Source organism: Leptonychotes weddellii, unplaced genomic scaffold, assembly GCF_054177405.1.
Source record: "Leptonychotes weddellii isolate Sample4059 unplaced genomic scaffold, ASM5417740v2 HiC_scaffold_1630, whole genome shotgun sequence".
NCBI classification, from domain to species: Eukaryota; Metazoa; Chordata; class Mammalia; order Carnivora; family Phocidae; genus Leptonychotes; species Leptonychotes weddellii.
The window spans coordinates 1-14,139 of NW_027745546.1; the positions used below are offsets into that span (position 1 = coordinate 1).

Genomic DNA, 14,139 nt, shown 5'->3' on the forward strand with positions numbered 1-14,139 from the left:
CATGACCTGAGCCGAAGGCAGACGCTTAATGACTGAGCCACCCAGGTGCCCCTCTTTTTCTTTTTTAAAGATTTATTAGAATGTAATGAGCAGGGGTGCCTGGGTGGCTCAGTTGGTTAAGTGACTGCCTTTGGCTCAGGTTATGATCCCAGAGTCCTGGGATGGAGTCCCACATCGAGTCCCACATCGGGCTCCCAGCTCATCAGGGAGCCTGCTTCTCCCTCTGACCTTCTCCCCTCTCATGCTGTTTCTCTCTCTCTCTCTCTCAAAAAAAAAAAAAAAAGTGCAATGAGCACTGAACTCTACCTCTAAAACTAATAATACACTATATGTTAATTAATTGAATTTAAATTTTAAAAAGATGTAAGAGCTTTTAAAAGCAAAGCACAAAATTAAAAAAAAAGATTTATTAGAGAAAGAGTGAGTGAGTGTGGGGCAGGGTGGGGGGGAGGAGGGAAGGATGGCAGAGAGAAACCCAAGCCGACTCCGTCCTGAGTGCAGATCCTGACAAGGTCCTCAATCCCACAGCCCATGAGATCATGACCTGAGCTGAAGTCAAGAGTCAGACACTTAACCCACTGAGCCACCCAGGTGCCCATAGAGGTCTTATTTTATAAGTCTCCTTAAAAACAGAAGAGCTAGTAGGATAGTAAGGAACTTACTTTATAAGTCTCGTGAAAAGCCAAAAAGCTGGTAGGATAGTAAGGAACTCAAAAGAGCGTGAAGCAGAGCACCGGCAACTCCAAACCCCTTTTGGATTTGATGACGTTTGATGACCCTATTCTGCTAGATCAGTGGGGAGGGAGGCTCAGTGGCAACTTCTTAGGCTAAACTAAATGTACATACTCAATACCACCAACCACCCTACTTAGCATGAGACTCGCTCAGGAGCATATGTGAGGAATCTCAGCTTGCCAGCAAAGCACTGTTTGGTGTTCATGGGAAGAGCCCTTGCAGAAGTCCATATGCCCAGCCTGGAGCTAGGATCACTGGCACTCCCAGGTGACAGTTCAGGGGCAAAAGACTAGATCCACCTTGGTGGGTCTGAGGTCCATTTACTTCTAGTAAAAACTTCACAGGCATAGATTCCCATACTGAAAAACTGAATTTTTACTTTGGTGACAAAAAATCAAGGACCAAGGTCAACTAGAGGTGAAGAATTTAAGACCCTCCTCACATTAAATGAGGACACCAGAGGGCTATTACCTTAAGTGAAGGTAAACCAAAAGGAAACCCACTTCCAGCTTTCTGCAAACAAGACGGCCTTGGCACTAGGAGAATAGGAGTCAAAATGAAAAGTAAAAAATGACGTTGAGAATTGTAGCCCTGATTACACAGACGTGAAGACTAAGTTCATATCGCCTGGGTGATCTAAGAAGGCTCTAGATGTAATCTTTTTTTTTTTAAGATTTTATTTATATAGAGAGGGTGTGTGTGCACGTGCCCACATTAGCAGGGGGAGGGGCAGAAGGAGAGGGAGAGAGAGAATCTCAAGCAGACTGTGCAGCTCAACCAGTTGAGCCACCCAGGCACCCCTTTAATCAGATTTTGTAAATTAGAAACAACATGATTTTTCCTTAAACTCCACAGTCTTAGTTTTTCAGGGACAGAGAGAATTTGTAGTGATGTCATGTCCATGTCCATGTCATTTGGCTGCTCTTGACGCTACAAGGCGAAGAGGATTTCTACCTCACTAGCCAGTGAGGACAAGAATTCTTCAGCTGTGCTCCAGAAGCATCTGAGCCCCGGCAAGGGGGCTTGCTTGCAGGGTCTGACAAAGCATGACGTGTTGCACAGGTAGCCCAGGATTCCCAAGTCTTGTAAAGGCTTTCTTTTTTTTTTTTTTTTTTAAGATTTTATTTATTTATTTGACAGAGAGAGACACAGCGAGAGAGGGAACACAAGCAGGGGGAGTGGGAGAGGGAGAAGCAGGCTTCCTGCTGAGCAGGGAGCCCGATGTGGGGCTCGATCCCAGGACCCCAGGACCATGACCTGAGCCGAAGGCAGATGCTTAACGACTGAGCCACCCAGGCGCCCCGTAAAGGCTTTCATTAGTGCCCACCAGGCCTGTGCCAGTTCATCAAGTACCCTAACCAAGCACACACTCATCTTCCCTGACTTTCTGCTACCCACTAGCCCTGCCATACTCCTCTTAGCCTACTTCCATGACCCTATAAATGTCAAAAGGTGCACCAGCCTGGGGTATGGCAGAAGTTGTAGTGGGACAGCCTTTGAGACCATATTAATGAGTATTGATAAAAGAGAGCAGAGGGGGATGGAGTTAAGACGGTGGAGGAGTTGGGGGACCCTAAGTTTGTCTTGTCCCTGGAATGCAACCAGATAGTTATCAAATCGTTCTGAACACCCGAGAAATCAATTGGAGGTCTGAGAAAACAAATACTGCAAGTCTACAGGTCGGAAAGCAACCACCTTTTGGAAGGTAGGAGATGCAGAGACTTGAACCAGGTGTGATATAGTTGAGGGGATACAGCAGTGGGGAGGGAGCCTGCCTAAGGAAGCTATGGCAAAGGATTAATAAGCAGCGGAGCACAAAGTCAGAACTTTTAGAAGTCTACTACAGTGAGGGTGTGCCTGGCTTAAAGGCGCTCAGGTGGTGAAGCAGGGCAGAATCCCAGGTGTAATACCTTGATCTGAGGATCCCCTGGGTCTCAAGAAGAAGGGGTGGTGTCTAAGCAATGCAGTTACCAGGCATAAGCGTGGGGAAGCTGGCTGAGAATAGCGAGTCTAGGTGCCGGCTTTCTGTTCTGTGTTGCCATGAACTGCGAACAGCTGTGTGGTCATGCCACCGCTCTGCTGGGATGGGTCCAGCCAAAGGTAGAAGCGTGGTGAGACTCCCTCCCCTCCGGGAGGAACAGCGGAGTCCCTAAAATTTGGAGGTTTTAACTCAGTCCCGGGCCTGAGATAAAAAAGCTCAGATGCACGCAGGGTGAGCACAAGAGTTCTGACGGAAACCGGGAAGACAAGAGTGATTGATTGCTCTTCTGTGAGGGCTCATTGAAAAGTGGGGTCCCGAATTTTCCGCTCTGGGGCTAGAGAGCCGGGCGCTGCCATATTCATCCGGTGCATCAGTACTAAAAGCCTTCAGGGAGCAAAACAGCACCACCTAGTGGAGTCCGGCGCTGCTTACACCAAGCGCAGCCTCCCTGTACACTGGAGGCGCATTTCCATTAGGGCAAGTCCACCTGAGAATCAGTGCAAGAGACCCTTCCCCCCAGAAGACCAGCACAAACAACTCGCTCACATCAAGTTTACTGGTCACAGAGGGCTGCAAAGCTTCAGCAATAGGGGAAAATAGTATCTAGCATCTTTGTACTTTTATTCTTTAGTTTTTTATTATTTTTCAGTTACTTCCTTATTTTTTTCAATTTTTTATTCTTTTAAAATTTTTATATATACTTTATATATATTTTCTTAATTTTTTGTTTTCTTTCAATGTATTTTATTTTATATATACATATATTTTTCTTTCTTTCTTATTTTGGGATCTAGTTCATTTTAATAAGCAAACCAAAACACACCCGGGATTTAGGGTTTTTTTGTTTTGTTGTTGTTGCTATTGTTTTGTTTTTTAAAGATTTTATTTATTTATTAGACAGAGAGAGACAAAGCAAGAGAAGGAACACAAGCAGGGGGAGTGGGAGAGGGAGAAGTAGGCTTCCCGCGGAGCAGGGAGCCCAATGTGGGGTTCGATCCCAGAACCCTGGGATCATGACCTGAGCTGAAGGCAGATGCTTAACGACCTGAGCCACCCAGGCGCCCCTTGTTTTGTTTTGTTTGTTTGTTTTCCTCTTTCTTCTTTTCTGGACAAAATGACAAGATGGAAAAATTCAACCCAAAAGAAAGAACAGGAAGTAGTACTCACAGTCAGGGATTAATTGATTGATTGATTGATATTTATTTTTATTTTTTACTTATTTTTTAAATTTGTCTTTTTTTAAAATAACGACATTATTTATTTATTTGTCAGAGAGAGAAAGAAAGAGAGAGGCAGGCAGAGGGAGAAGCAGGCTCCCCACTGAGCAAGGAAGCTGATGTGGGGCTTGATCCCAGGACCCTAGGATGATGACCTGAGCCAAGGCAGATGCTTAATGACTGAGCCACCCAGTCGTCCCTCACAGCCAGGGATTTAATCAAATGGATATAAGTAAGATGTCTGAACTAGAATTTAAAACAATGATTATAAAGATACTAGCTGGGCTTGAAAAAGCATAGAAGACACTAGAGAATCCCTTAGTACTGAGATAAAAGAACTAAAATCTATTCAGGCTGAAATTAAAAATGCTATAACTGAGATGCAGTCCCAAGTGGAGGCCATAAAAACAAGGACAAATGAAGCAGAAGAGTGAATCAGTGATATAGAACATAAAATTATGGAAAATAATGAAGCTAAAAAGAAGAGGAAAAGAAAACTATCAGATCACAAAGGTAGACTTAGGGAACTCAGCTATTCCATAAAGCAAAATAATATCCAGGTAACAGGAGTCACAGAAGAAGAAGAGCGGGAAATAGGGGCAGAAGGTTTATTTGAACAAATTATAGCTGAGAACTTCCCTAAGCTGGGGAAGGAAACAGGCATTCAAGTCCAAGAGGCACAGAGCACTCCCCTCAAAATCAACAAAAATAGGTCAACACCACGATATATTATAGTGAAACTTGCAAATTACAAAGAGAAAGAGAAAATTCTGAAAGCAGCGTGGGACAAGTGGTCCTTAACCTACAAGGGTAGATGCATAAGGCTGGCAGCAGACCTGTCCACAGAGACCTAGAGGCCAGAAAGGATTGGCATGATGTATTCAAGGTGCTAAATGGGAAAAGTATGCAGCCAAGAATACTTTATCCAGCAAGGCTGTCATTCAGAATAGAAGGAAAGATAAAGAGGTTCCAAGAAAAAACAAAAACTAAATGAATTTGTGAACACTAAACCAGCCATGCAAGAAATATTAAAGGGGACCCTTTGAGTGGAAAGAAAGACCAAAAGTCAAAAAGACTAGAAAGGACCAGAGATAATCTACAGGAACAGCAACTTTACAGATAATACAATGGCACTAACTGCATATCTTTCAATAATGACTCTGATTGTAAATGGACTACATGCTCCAGTCAAAAGACATGGGGCATCAGAATGGATAAAAAAAATAAGACCTATTGATATGCTGCATTTTAGCAGAGAGACTCATTTTAGACCCAAAAACACCTCCAGATTGAAAATGAGGGCGTGGAGAACCATTTATCATGCCAATGGACATCAAAAAAAAAGCTGCGATAGCAATCCTTATATCAGACAAACTAGATTTTAAACCAAGACCGTAATAAGAAATGAAGAAGGACACTATATCATAATAAAGGGGTCTATCCAACAAGAAGATCTAACAATTGTAAATATTTATGTCCCTAACTTGGGAGGAGCAAAATATATAAATCAATTAATAAAAAAACTAAAGAAACTCATTGATAATAATACAATAATAGTAGGGGACTTTAACACCCCACTCAGCAGGAATGGACAGATCATCTAAATAGAAGATCAACAAGGAAGTAAGGGCTTTGAATGACACATTGGACTAGATGGACTTAACAGATATATTCAGAGCATTTCATCCTAAAGCAGAATACACATTCTTGGAGTGCACATGGAACATTCTCTAGAACAGATCACATACTGGGTCACAAATCAGGCCTCAACCAATACAAAAAGACTGAGGTCATACCATACATATTTTCAGACCACAATGCTATGAAACGTGAAGCCAACCATAAGAAAAAATTTGGAAGGACCACAAACACATCATGGAGGTTAAAGAACAGCCTACTGGGGTGCCTGGGTGGCTCAGTTGATTAAGTGTCTGCCTTCAGCTCAGGTCATGATCCCAGCGTCCTGGGATCAAGCCCCATGTTGGACTTCCTGCTCAGTGGGGAGCCTGCTTCTCCCTCTCCCTCTGCCCCTCCTCCTGCTTGTGCTCTTTCTCTCACTCTCTCAAATAAAATCTTTTTTAAAAATTAAAAAAAAAAAACAACAGCCTACTAAAGAATGAATGGGTCAACCAGGAAATTAAAGAAGAATTAAAAAAATACATGGAAGCAAAAGAAAATGAAAACAGGATAGTCCAAAACCTTCGGGATGCAGCAAAGATGGTCCTAAAAGGAAGTATATAACAATACAGGCCTTCCTCAAGAAGCAAGAAACAAATGACCAACAGACACATGAAAAGATGCTTAACATCATTAATCATCAGTGAAATACAAATCAAAACCACAGTGAGATACCACCTCATAGCAGTAAGAATGGCTAAAATTAACAAGTCAGGAAAGGACAGATGTTGGCGGGGAAGCGGAGAAAGGGGAACCCTCTTACACTGTTGGTGGGAATGCAAGCTGGTGCAGCCACTCTGGAAAAGAGTACGGAGTTTCCTCAAAAAGTTAAAAATAGAACTACCCTGGGGCGCCTGGGTGGCTCAGATGGTTAAGCGTCTGCCTTCGGCTCAGGTCATGATCCCAGGGTCCTGGGATCGAGTCCCGCATCGGGCTCCCTGCTCCTTGGGAGCCTGCTTCTCCCTCTGCTTCTCTCTCTCTCTCTCTCATGAATAAATAAATAAAATCTTTAAAAAAAAAAAATAGAACTACCCTATGACCCAGCAATTGCACTACTAGGTATTTATCCAAAGGAGACAAACATAGTGATCTGAAGGGGCACCTGCACCCCAGTGTTTATAGCAGCAATGTCCACAATGGCCAAACTATGGAAAGAGCCCAGATGTCCATCGACAGATGAATGGTTAAAGAAGATGTGGTGTATATATATATATACATATATATATATATATATATATATACATTGGAATATTATGCAGCCATCAAAAAACCTGAAATTTTACCATTTACAATGACATGGATGGAACTAGAGGGTATTATGCTAAGTGAAATAAGTCAATCAGAGAACGACAAACACCATACGATTTCACTCATATGTGGAATTTAAAAAACAAAAGAGAGGAACATAGGGGAAGGGAAGGAAAAATAAAGGAAGATAAAAAACAGAGAGGGAGACAAACCATAAGAGACTCTTAACTATAGGGAACAAACTGAAGGGTGCTGGAGGGGAGGGGAGTGGAGGGATGGGGTAACTGGGTGATGGGCATGAAGGAGGGCACTTGATGTAATGAGCATGCGTGTTATATGCAACTGATGAATCACTAAATTCTACCCCTGGAACTACTAATACACTATATGTTAACTAAATTGAATTTAAATTCTAAAAGAGGGGGAGCAGGGATCCCCCAGAGACAATGAGACAACATCCCCTTCCCCTCTCGGCCCGCCCCGCCCACGTCTGCTCCTAGCACATCGTTAGGCAGTGTTCTCGTGTGAGAGGACCCTAGGGAAGCTAAAAGTTAAAACTGCTACCCACTCTTGCCGCTTCCTGGCAGGTGAAAAGCACCTCCTAGCATGTCACAAGTGTAGCTGCAGAACACTAGCGGGACTAGGACTAGGACTGCTCTACCCTGTTTTCCCCCCAAGAGCAGAGTAGGCTCTGTGCGCTTTATTTTGTAAGAAAGAGACGTGAGCGACAAGTGTAGGCACCGCCTGCCACAGCCTCCTTCCCTGCCCATGCAGGTGTCCAGGGCACTCTCTTTGCCCCCAAGTGGCCAGTGCTCCACCAGCCTGGCACCGAACGGAACATCTCAACAGCAGAACCGAGTTCTAACAACACAGTTTCTCCTAGTAAACGCTTATAGTCTGAGACCCAACCAAGGCTTCCCTCCCTCCTTCAAAAGTGTCCAGCTTCTTCCTCACAGATCGAACTCTCCCCAGTCCGTGAATTCTCTCCTGGACCATCTACAGAACCTAAGAGGGAACCCAAGGCTCTTTACTAGACACTGGACAGCAGTGTGGCCAGGCCAGGCGAGACCCATTTCCTGAGCTGGTTGTTGTGGCTGCACAAGGCCTCGGAGGACAGGCCTCCCGTAGCAACAGCAGGTGTACAGGTAACAAGGCCAGGGGAGGGGACCCCAAGTGTCTTCTCCACAGGGAGGGAGCGCTATGTACAGGGTGGGGGCGGGGATAGCCAGGTACACCCCCCTGCCATCTCATTTAACCAAAAGATCAAACTCAGCAGCCCCAAACTCAGCATTCATGGACGCAGCCCATTCATCTGGCTCTGATTTCAGGATCTCCGGCATCTTCTTTCGGTTCTCTTTCACGGCTGGTGGGGGAATTCCTGGGAGTTGTATCTGGGGCCCAGGGCTTCCCAGGGACCCTGGGGACTTCGGTTAACTTTGAACACACCACAGGTGAGACTCTGGCCAAGTCTTTGGACCCCAGCAGCCCCTCGAAACCAAAGCAAGACAGACCGGCAGCCTGGGGCGGAGGTGGAGACACAGCCAAGGGTCTCCAGTAGGCTGGAGGACCGCCTGAACAGAGACGGACATTTCCAAGTCTCTGGCACCCAGGTCTTCTTCCCTGGAGTCGGACTCAACATTCAGGGGGTACAGCACAGGAGTGGTGGTGGGGGTGACGTGGATATTACATGTCTGGAAGAGATCCTCCCTAGCAGGCTCCTTGCTAGGAGGATTGGTTTCCTTCTCCAAGAAAAAAGCAATCCTGGGACTCCTTTGAGGCATGTGGACAGTATGGACCACAATCTTCAATCTGTTTTTTTAAGTTTTATTTATTTATGTAATCTTTACATCCAATGTGGGATTAGAACTCACAGCCCCAAGATCAAGAGCCACACGCTCTTCTGACTGAGCCAGCCAGGCACCCCTTAAAACGATGGGCTTTCTAACTAGAGCCACATGGGGTGTCTTGGCCAGATTTCAGGAAGGGTACTCGATCAGGGCCTGATTTCTGCTGGGACCTCCACAGAGACTGAGTAGGAATGGGGCCCTGGCCCTGGAGCACTGGGCAGCCCCTCTGGACCACATTCACCTCTTAGACACGTAAGCCTTGGTCTCCGTCTTGGCCATCGCTGGGGCTCACACCAACCCAGAGGGCCGATGGAGACCCTACATGACTTATTTTTAGAAAGTAGTCCCCAGTTCTTTTCCCCTTTCTTTTTCTTTTCTTTTTTTTTAAAAATATTTTATTTATTTGACAGAGAGAGACACAGCGAGAGAGGGAACACAAGCAGGGGGTACTGAGAGAGGGAGAAGCAGGCTTCCCGCCGAGCAGGGAGCCCAATGTGGGGCTCGATCCCAGGACCCCAGGATCATGACCTGAGCCGAAGGCAGACGCTTAACGACTGAGCCACCCAGGCGCCCCTAGCCATTTCTTTTTTTAAAGATTTATTTGAGAGAGAGAGAGCAAGCCTGAGCAGGGGGAGGGGCAGAGGGAGAGAATTCTAAGCAGACTCCCTGCTAAGTGTGGAGCCTGCCCCAGGGCCCGATCTCATGACCCTGAGACCACAACCCGAGTCAAAATCAAGAGTCCAACACATCTTAACTGACTGAGCCACCTAGGCGCCCCTTAGCCATTTCTAAATAACATGCTTATATTGCATTTTCTTGGTTTCTCAAATGTGCTATTATCTACTCATCTCCCACTGTAAGAGAGAGAAGGCAGCTCATTCATACTTGTGATGGTTATACTCTTAGGGTGGTTCCATGACTCTCACCCTCCTGGGATTTGTATCTAGGTAATAAAAACACAAACATGTAACTCAAGTTAGCAACCTAACTCAAAGAGAAGTCTTGCCTTTGCCATTGGCTTCTGGCAGGTAATCACTAGGCCCTTGGAACATGCCAGAAAGTCTAACAAAGTGATTTATGGCAGGGCTTTGGGTCATGACGCCCAGAGTGGTTAGACTCTGAGGTTAGACATGTAGGCAGTCAACCACTGAGCTCCAATAGAAATTCTGGACACAGACTCAGATGAGCTTCCCTGGTTGGCAATATGCCGACGCAAGAGAATAATGCATCCATGACCCCATAGGGAAGGGAGAACAGAAGCTGTTTGGTCTCTGCTCTATGTGCTCTTCCCTTGGCTAATTTTAACCTGCATCTTTACCCTGTAATGAATTGTAACCAGTAACCAGGAGTATAACTGTTTCAGCGAGTTCTGAGTCCTTCCAGCGAATTATCAAACCTAAGAGTGCTTGTGGGAATCTCCTGAAACTGCAATTGGTGTCAGAAGTGAGGCTGCTCTTGTGGGGGTTGTTTTTCCCCTAACTGTGTAGTTGGCTAAACTGGCACAACACTCCTGAGTGAGTTCCCTCCCCTGGAATATGTGTGGGACCTGTGACTTGCTTCCAACCAATTAAATATGGTAAAGGACATGGAGGGACACGACTATGGGCATGCAATTATGTTAAATAAGACCGTAGCACGGCCTCGTGCTGGAGTCTCTCCCTCCCTTGAGCTCTGAAGTGACCTGCCATGTTGCGTGGGCTGCCAATGCTGGGAGGCTGGCATGGCAAGGCACCCAAGGCAGTTCCTAGCAGCTAAGGACAACCTCTGGCTGCCAGTCAGGAAGAAACTGAAGTCCTCGGTCTTACAAACGTGTGGACCTAAATACTGCCAGCAAAGGTGGGTCGTTCTCAGGCAAGCCTCAGGTGAGACTGCAGCCCCAGCTGACACCTTGATGGTAGCCTCGTGAGACCCTGTGCAGAGCGATGCCCAGGATCTTGACCCAGACACACTGAGAAAATAAATGTGTGTTGTTTGAAACCACTAAGTTTGTGGTAACTTGTTATGCAGCAAGAGCAAACTATAGAATCCAACCCCTGTACCCCACTGTCACCATACAAGCACTCAGCCTGTTCCCTTATCCTCCCCAAATAACTCATCATAATTCTGGTAAGACGAAGAGTCCATGGTCATATTACTTTGACTTCATACATAAATACAGCTGAGCAATATTCTCAAATCAGAACTTTTCTTGCACGCATTCGTTTTTGCTCTGGAATTAAAAAGTTTGGACTTTTTTGTTTTTTGTCTAGTTTTCTATTATTTAGCATTCACTGTCCCCAACACTCTCCTCCAAATGTCTAACTGTTCTTTTAGTATGTTTAAGTAGGTTGTTAAACAAGATGTATAAAGTGCACAAACTATGAAGAAGACTGATAAATTCAACTACATTAAAATTTTAAAACCTGGTTTACTGGGGCGCCTGAGCGGCTCAGTCGTTAAGTGTCTGCCTTCGGCTCAGGTCATGATCCCAGGGTCCTGGGATCGAGCCCCGCATCGGGCTCCCTGCTCCGCGGGAAGCCTGCTTCTCCCTCTCCCACTCCCCCTGCTTGTGTTCCCTCTTTTGCTGTGTCTCTCTGTGTCAAATAAATAAATAAAATCTTAAAAAAAAAAACACCCTGGTTTACTAAAAGACACCAAAAATGGTAAAGACATGCCACACGTTATTCATTATGTAGGCAAGCAACAAAGCATAAATATCCAAAGTATATGAAGAACTTCTACAAAACAATGAGAAAACAATACAATAGCCAATAATAAAATGTACAAAATACACAAGTAGGAAAAAGTTAACGAACAGCAGCTGCCTCTAAGTTGAATGCTGCCTGAGCAGAGGAGAAAGGGCAATTCCATCCGTTCCTTCAAGTGTTCTATGCATGTATTGCCTTTTCAGAAATACATATAAAAGTGTTATGAGGCATAGTAGGCCCTCAATTATTTTTTGACATGAATGAATGAGGGGCTCTCCGCTGAGCAGAGAGCCAGACAGGGGGCTCGATCCCGGGACCCCAGGATCATGACCTGAGCCGAAGGCAGCCGCTTAACTGACTGAGCCACCCAGGCGCCCCTCAAACATTCCAATTATTATAAAGTCACTCTAAATTCTTGATTCTTTTTAAAAATATAATTTCAAAATTCATGAAAAACTGGAAATCCATTGTTTCTTTCATATTCAATTTGCTGTGATAGAAATTCTTTACTTGTTTTGTCAATTTGGTCCCGAGAGAACAGATTGAATCCAGGAATGAAATAATGCTTGAGTTGTTCAATCCTGAGGCACTCAAGAAAGTACGTCACGCAGTTATCAAAGCAGAGCTCTAGGTTTCTGGTGTGCCACTGACTGTCTTGCGGGTCCTGGGTACAGACATGAAAGAAGGCAGTTTTCACATGGTAGGAGCAGAATTTATCAAGTTCCTTTCGGTGTCCAAACTTCATTTTCAATTGTTCTAAGAGATACTTCATTAGTTTTAAGCAATCTTTCCTATTGAATAAAAAAAGAAAACCACTTATTATTTATTTTTAAAGATTTTATTATTATAAAAAGCCACCCGAGGGCGCCTGGGTGGCTCAGTTGGTTAAGTGACTGCCTTCGGCTCAGGTCATGATCCTGGAGTCCCAGGATCGAGTCCCACATCGGGCTCCCTGCTCGGCAGGGAGTCCGCTTCTCCCTCTGACCCTCCTCCCTCTCATGCTCTCTGTCTCTCACTCTCTCTCTCGCAAATAAAAATCTTAAAAAAAAAAAAAAAAGCCACCCAAATACGAAGACACATCCAATTGTTGTGGCTAGCCATGGTGAGTGTTCATATCCTCTCACCCTATCATACTTTCTACAACTATCTGATCTAGGTTCAGGAATATGCTCTCGCCTTGCCTTCTAACAACGCTATTTCCTTGGGCTCTTGGATCTGGCTTCCCTGGTTTCATGCTCATCCCCTAGATAATACTCCAGGGTCAATCCAGACACGCACTGCCCCCAGGACTCAACTCAGCAATGATCATCTTCAGGTTAGAGATATGAAATCAGTAAAGAATTAAATGTTCAGGGGCGCCCGGGTGGCTCAGTCGGTTAAACGTCTGCCTTCGGCTCAGGTCATGATCCCAGGGTCCTGGGATCAAGCCCCGTGTCGGGTTCCCTGTTCAGTGGGGAGTCGGCTTCTCCCTCTCCTTCTGCTCCTCCCCCTGCTCGTGCTCTCCCTCTCAAACAAATAAATAAAATCTTTAAAAAAAGAATTAAATGTTCCATAGACAATCTACCATTTAACAAAACAAGGAAGTTACCTGCAACATTTTACTCCATCAGTTTCACAGCACGTTTTAGAATGTCCATGACTTTTCAAAAGGTCCTTTTCAATGTGAGAGAAGGACAGCCGCCATGTTTCTTCTTAATTTCCAAAAGAAAAATAGAAAAGCACTTTACCAAAAACATTCATATATAAACAACACAATACTGAAGTGATTTCCTTCATTAAAATATCACTCTGGAAGATTTCTAGGGCGAGACAGACCAAAAGAAGTGAATAGATAAATAATGTAATTACATATTGAAACAAGTGACTTGAGGGCGCCTGGGTAGCTGTTCTGTATGGATACATGTTTTTGTGATTTGTCCCGCATAACTGACCACCTGGATGTGCATCAACACAGGCAGGCTAAGGAATGTTGTTTGTGAGACTCATGCTCTGTGAATAACCTTGGGAGCCTAATTGTTTAAACTATATTATCTGGCCTCCACATCAGAACCGACCCTTCTGTTCTGGACGCCAAGACCTACAAATCTTGTCTCACATCCCCTTCTGCTCCAGGCTGGGCTGGCCCCCCCAGAATGGAATCTGGGAAGGGAAGCAGATACACGTAGCCCAGGCTCCTTGAAAATACAGAAACATGATCACATGGAAATGCAGCTCACTCCAAACCATGTAGGCGAACAAATGTTTCATTTCAAACCCTGTTATTTGCCCTGTAAATATGGCCCTTATGGGGATGGTCAGTTGGAAGTCTCACCTGAGGGGAGGATGCTCTGCCCAGGCCTCTCAATCGGGACTCCAACCTGACTGTTTCCATCGGGTTCCCTTGCTGTTGAGGTTGGATGTTGTAAGTACCCAATTTGATGTAACTTTGCCTTATTCTCACTCATTGCCTACTATTACCTTCATCCATGTGTAGATTCCTTTCCTCTCCTGTTTCTATTAGGTTTTATAATAATAATAAAGTTTTCTTTCCTTTTCAAAGCTGAAACATGGCTGTTGTGAATCTTTTGTTCAGAACACCATCTCAGCATTATTGACTTTTCTTTCTTTTTTTTTTAAGATTTTATTTATTTATTTGTCAAAGAGAGAGAGTACAAGCAGGGTGGGTAGCAGGCTCCCTGCTGAGCAAGGGCCCCATGCATGCATGTGGGACTCCATCCCAGGACTCTGGGATCATGACTGAGCTGAAG

General features: G+C 44.8%; 1 long non-coding RNA gene and 1 pseudogene across 1 annotated transcript; both read right to left on the bottom strand.

Moving 5' to 3' along the window:
- Positions 1–7,038: 7,038 nt before the first annotated feature.
- On the bottom strand, positions 7,039–8,984 carry LOC145718481 (sororin pseudogene; annotated as a pseudogene).
- Positions 8,985–11,303: 2,319 nt separating this feature from the next.
- On the bottom strand, positions 11,304–13,942 carry LOC145718480 (uncharacterized). The gene is made up of 2 exons (XR_014141841.1): positions 12,981–13,942; positions 11,304–12,183 (listed from the first exon to the last, which is right to left on the bottom strand). It is a non-coding gene; the product is annotated as an uncharacterized LOC145718480 (long non-coding RNA).
- Positions 13,943–14,139: the final 197 nt, after the last annotated feature.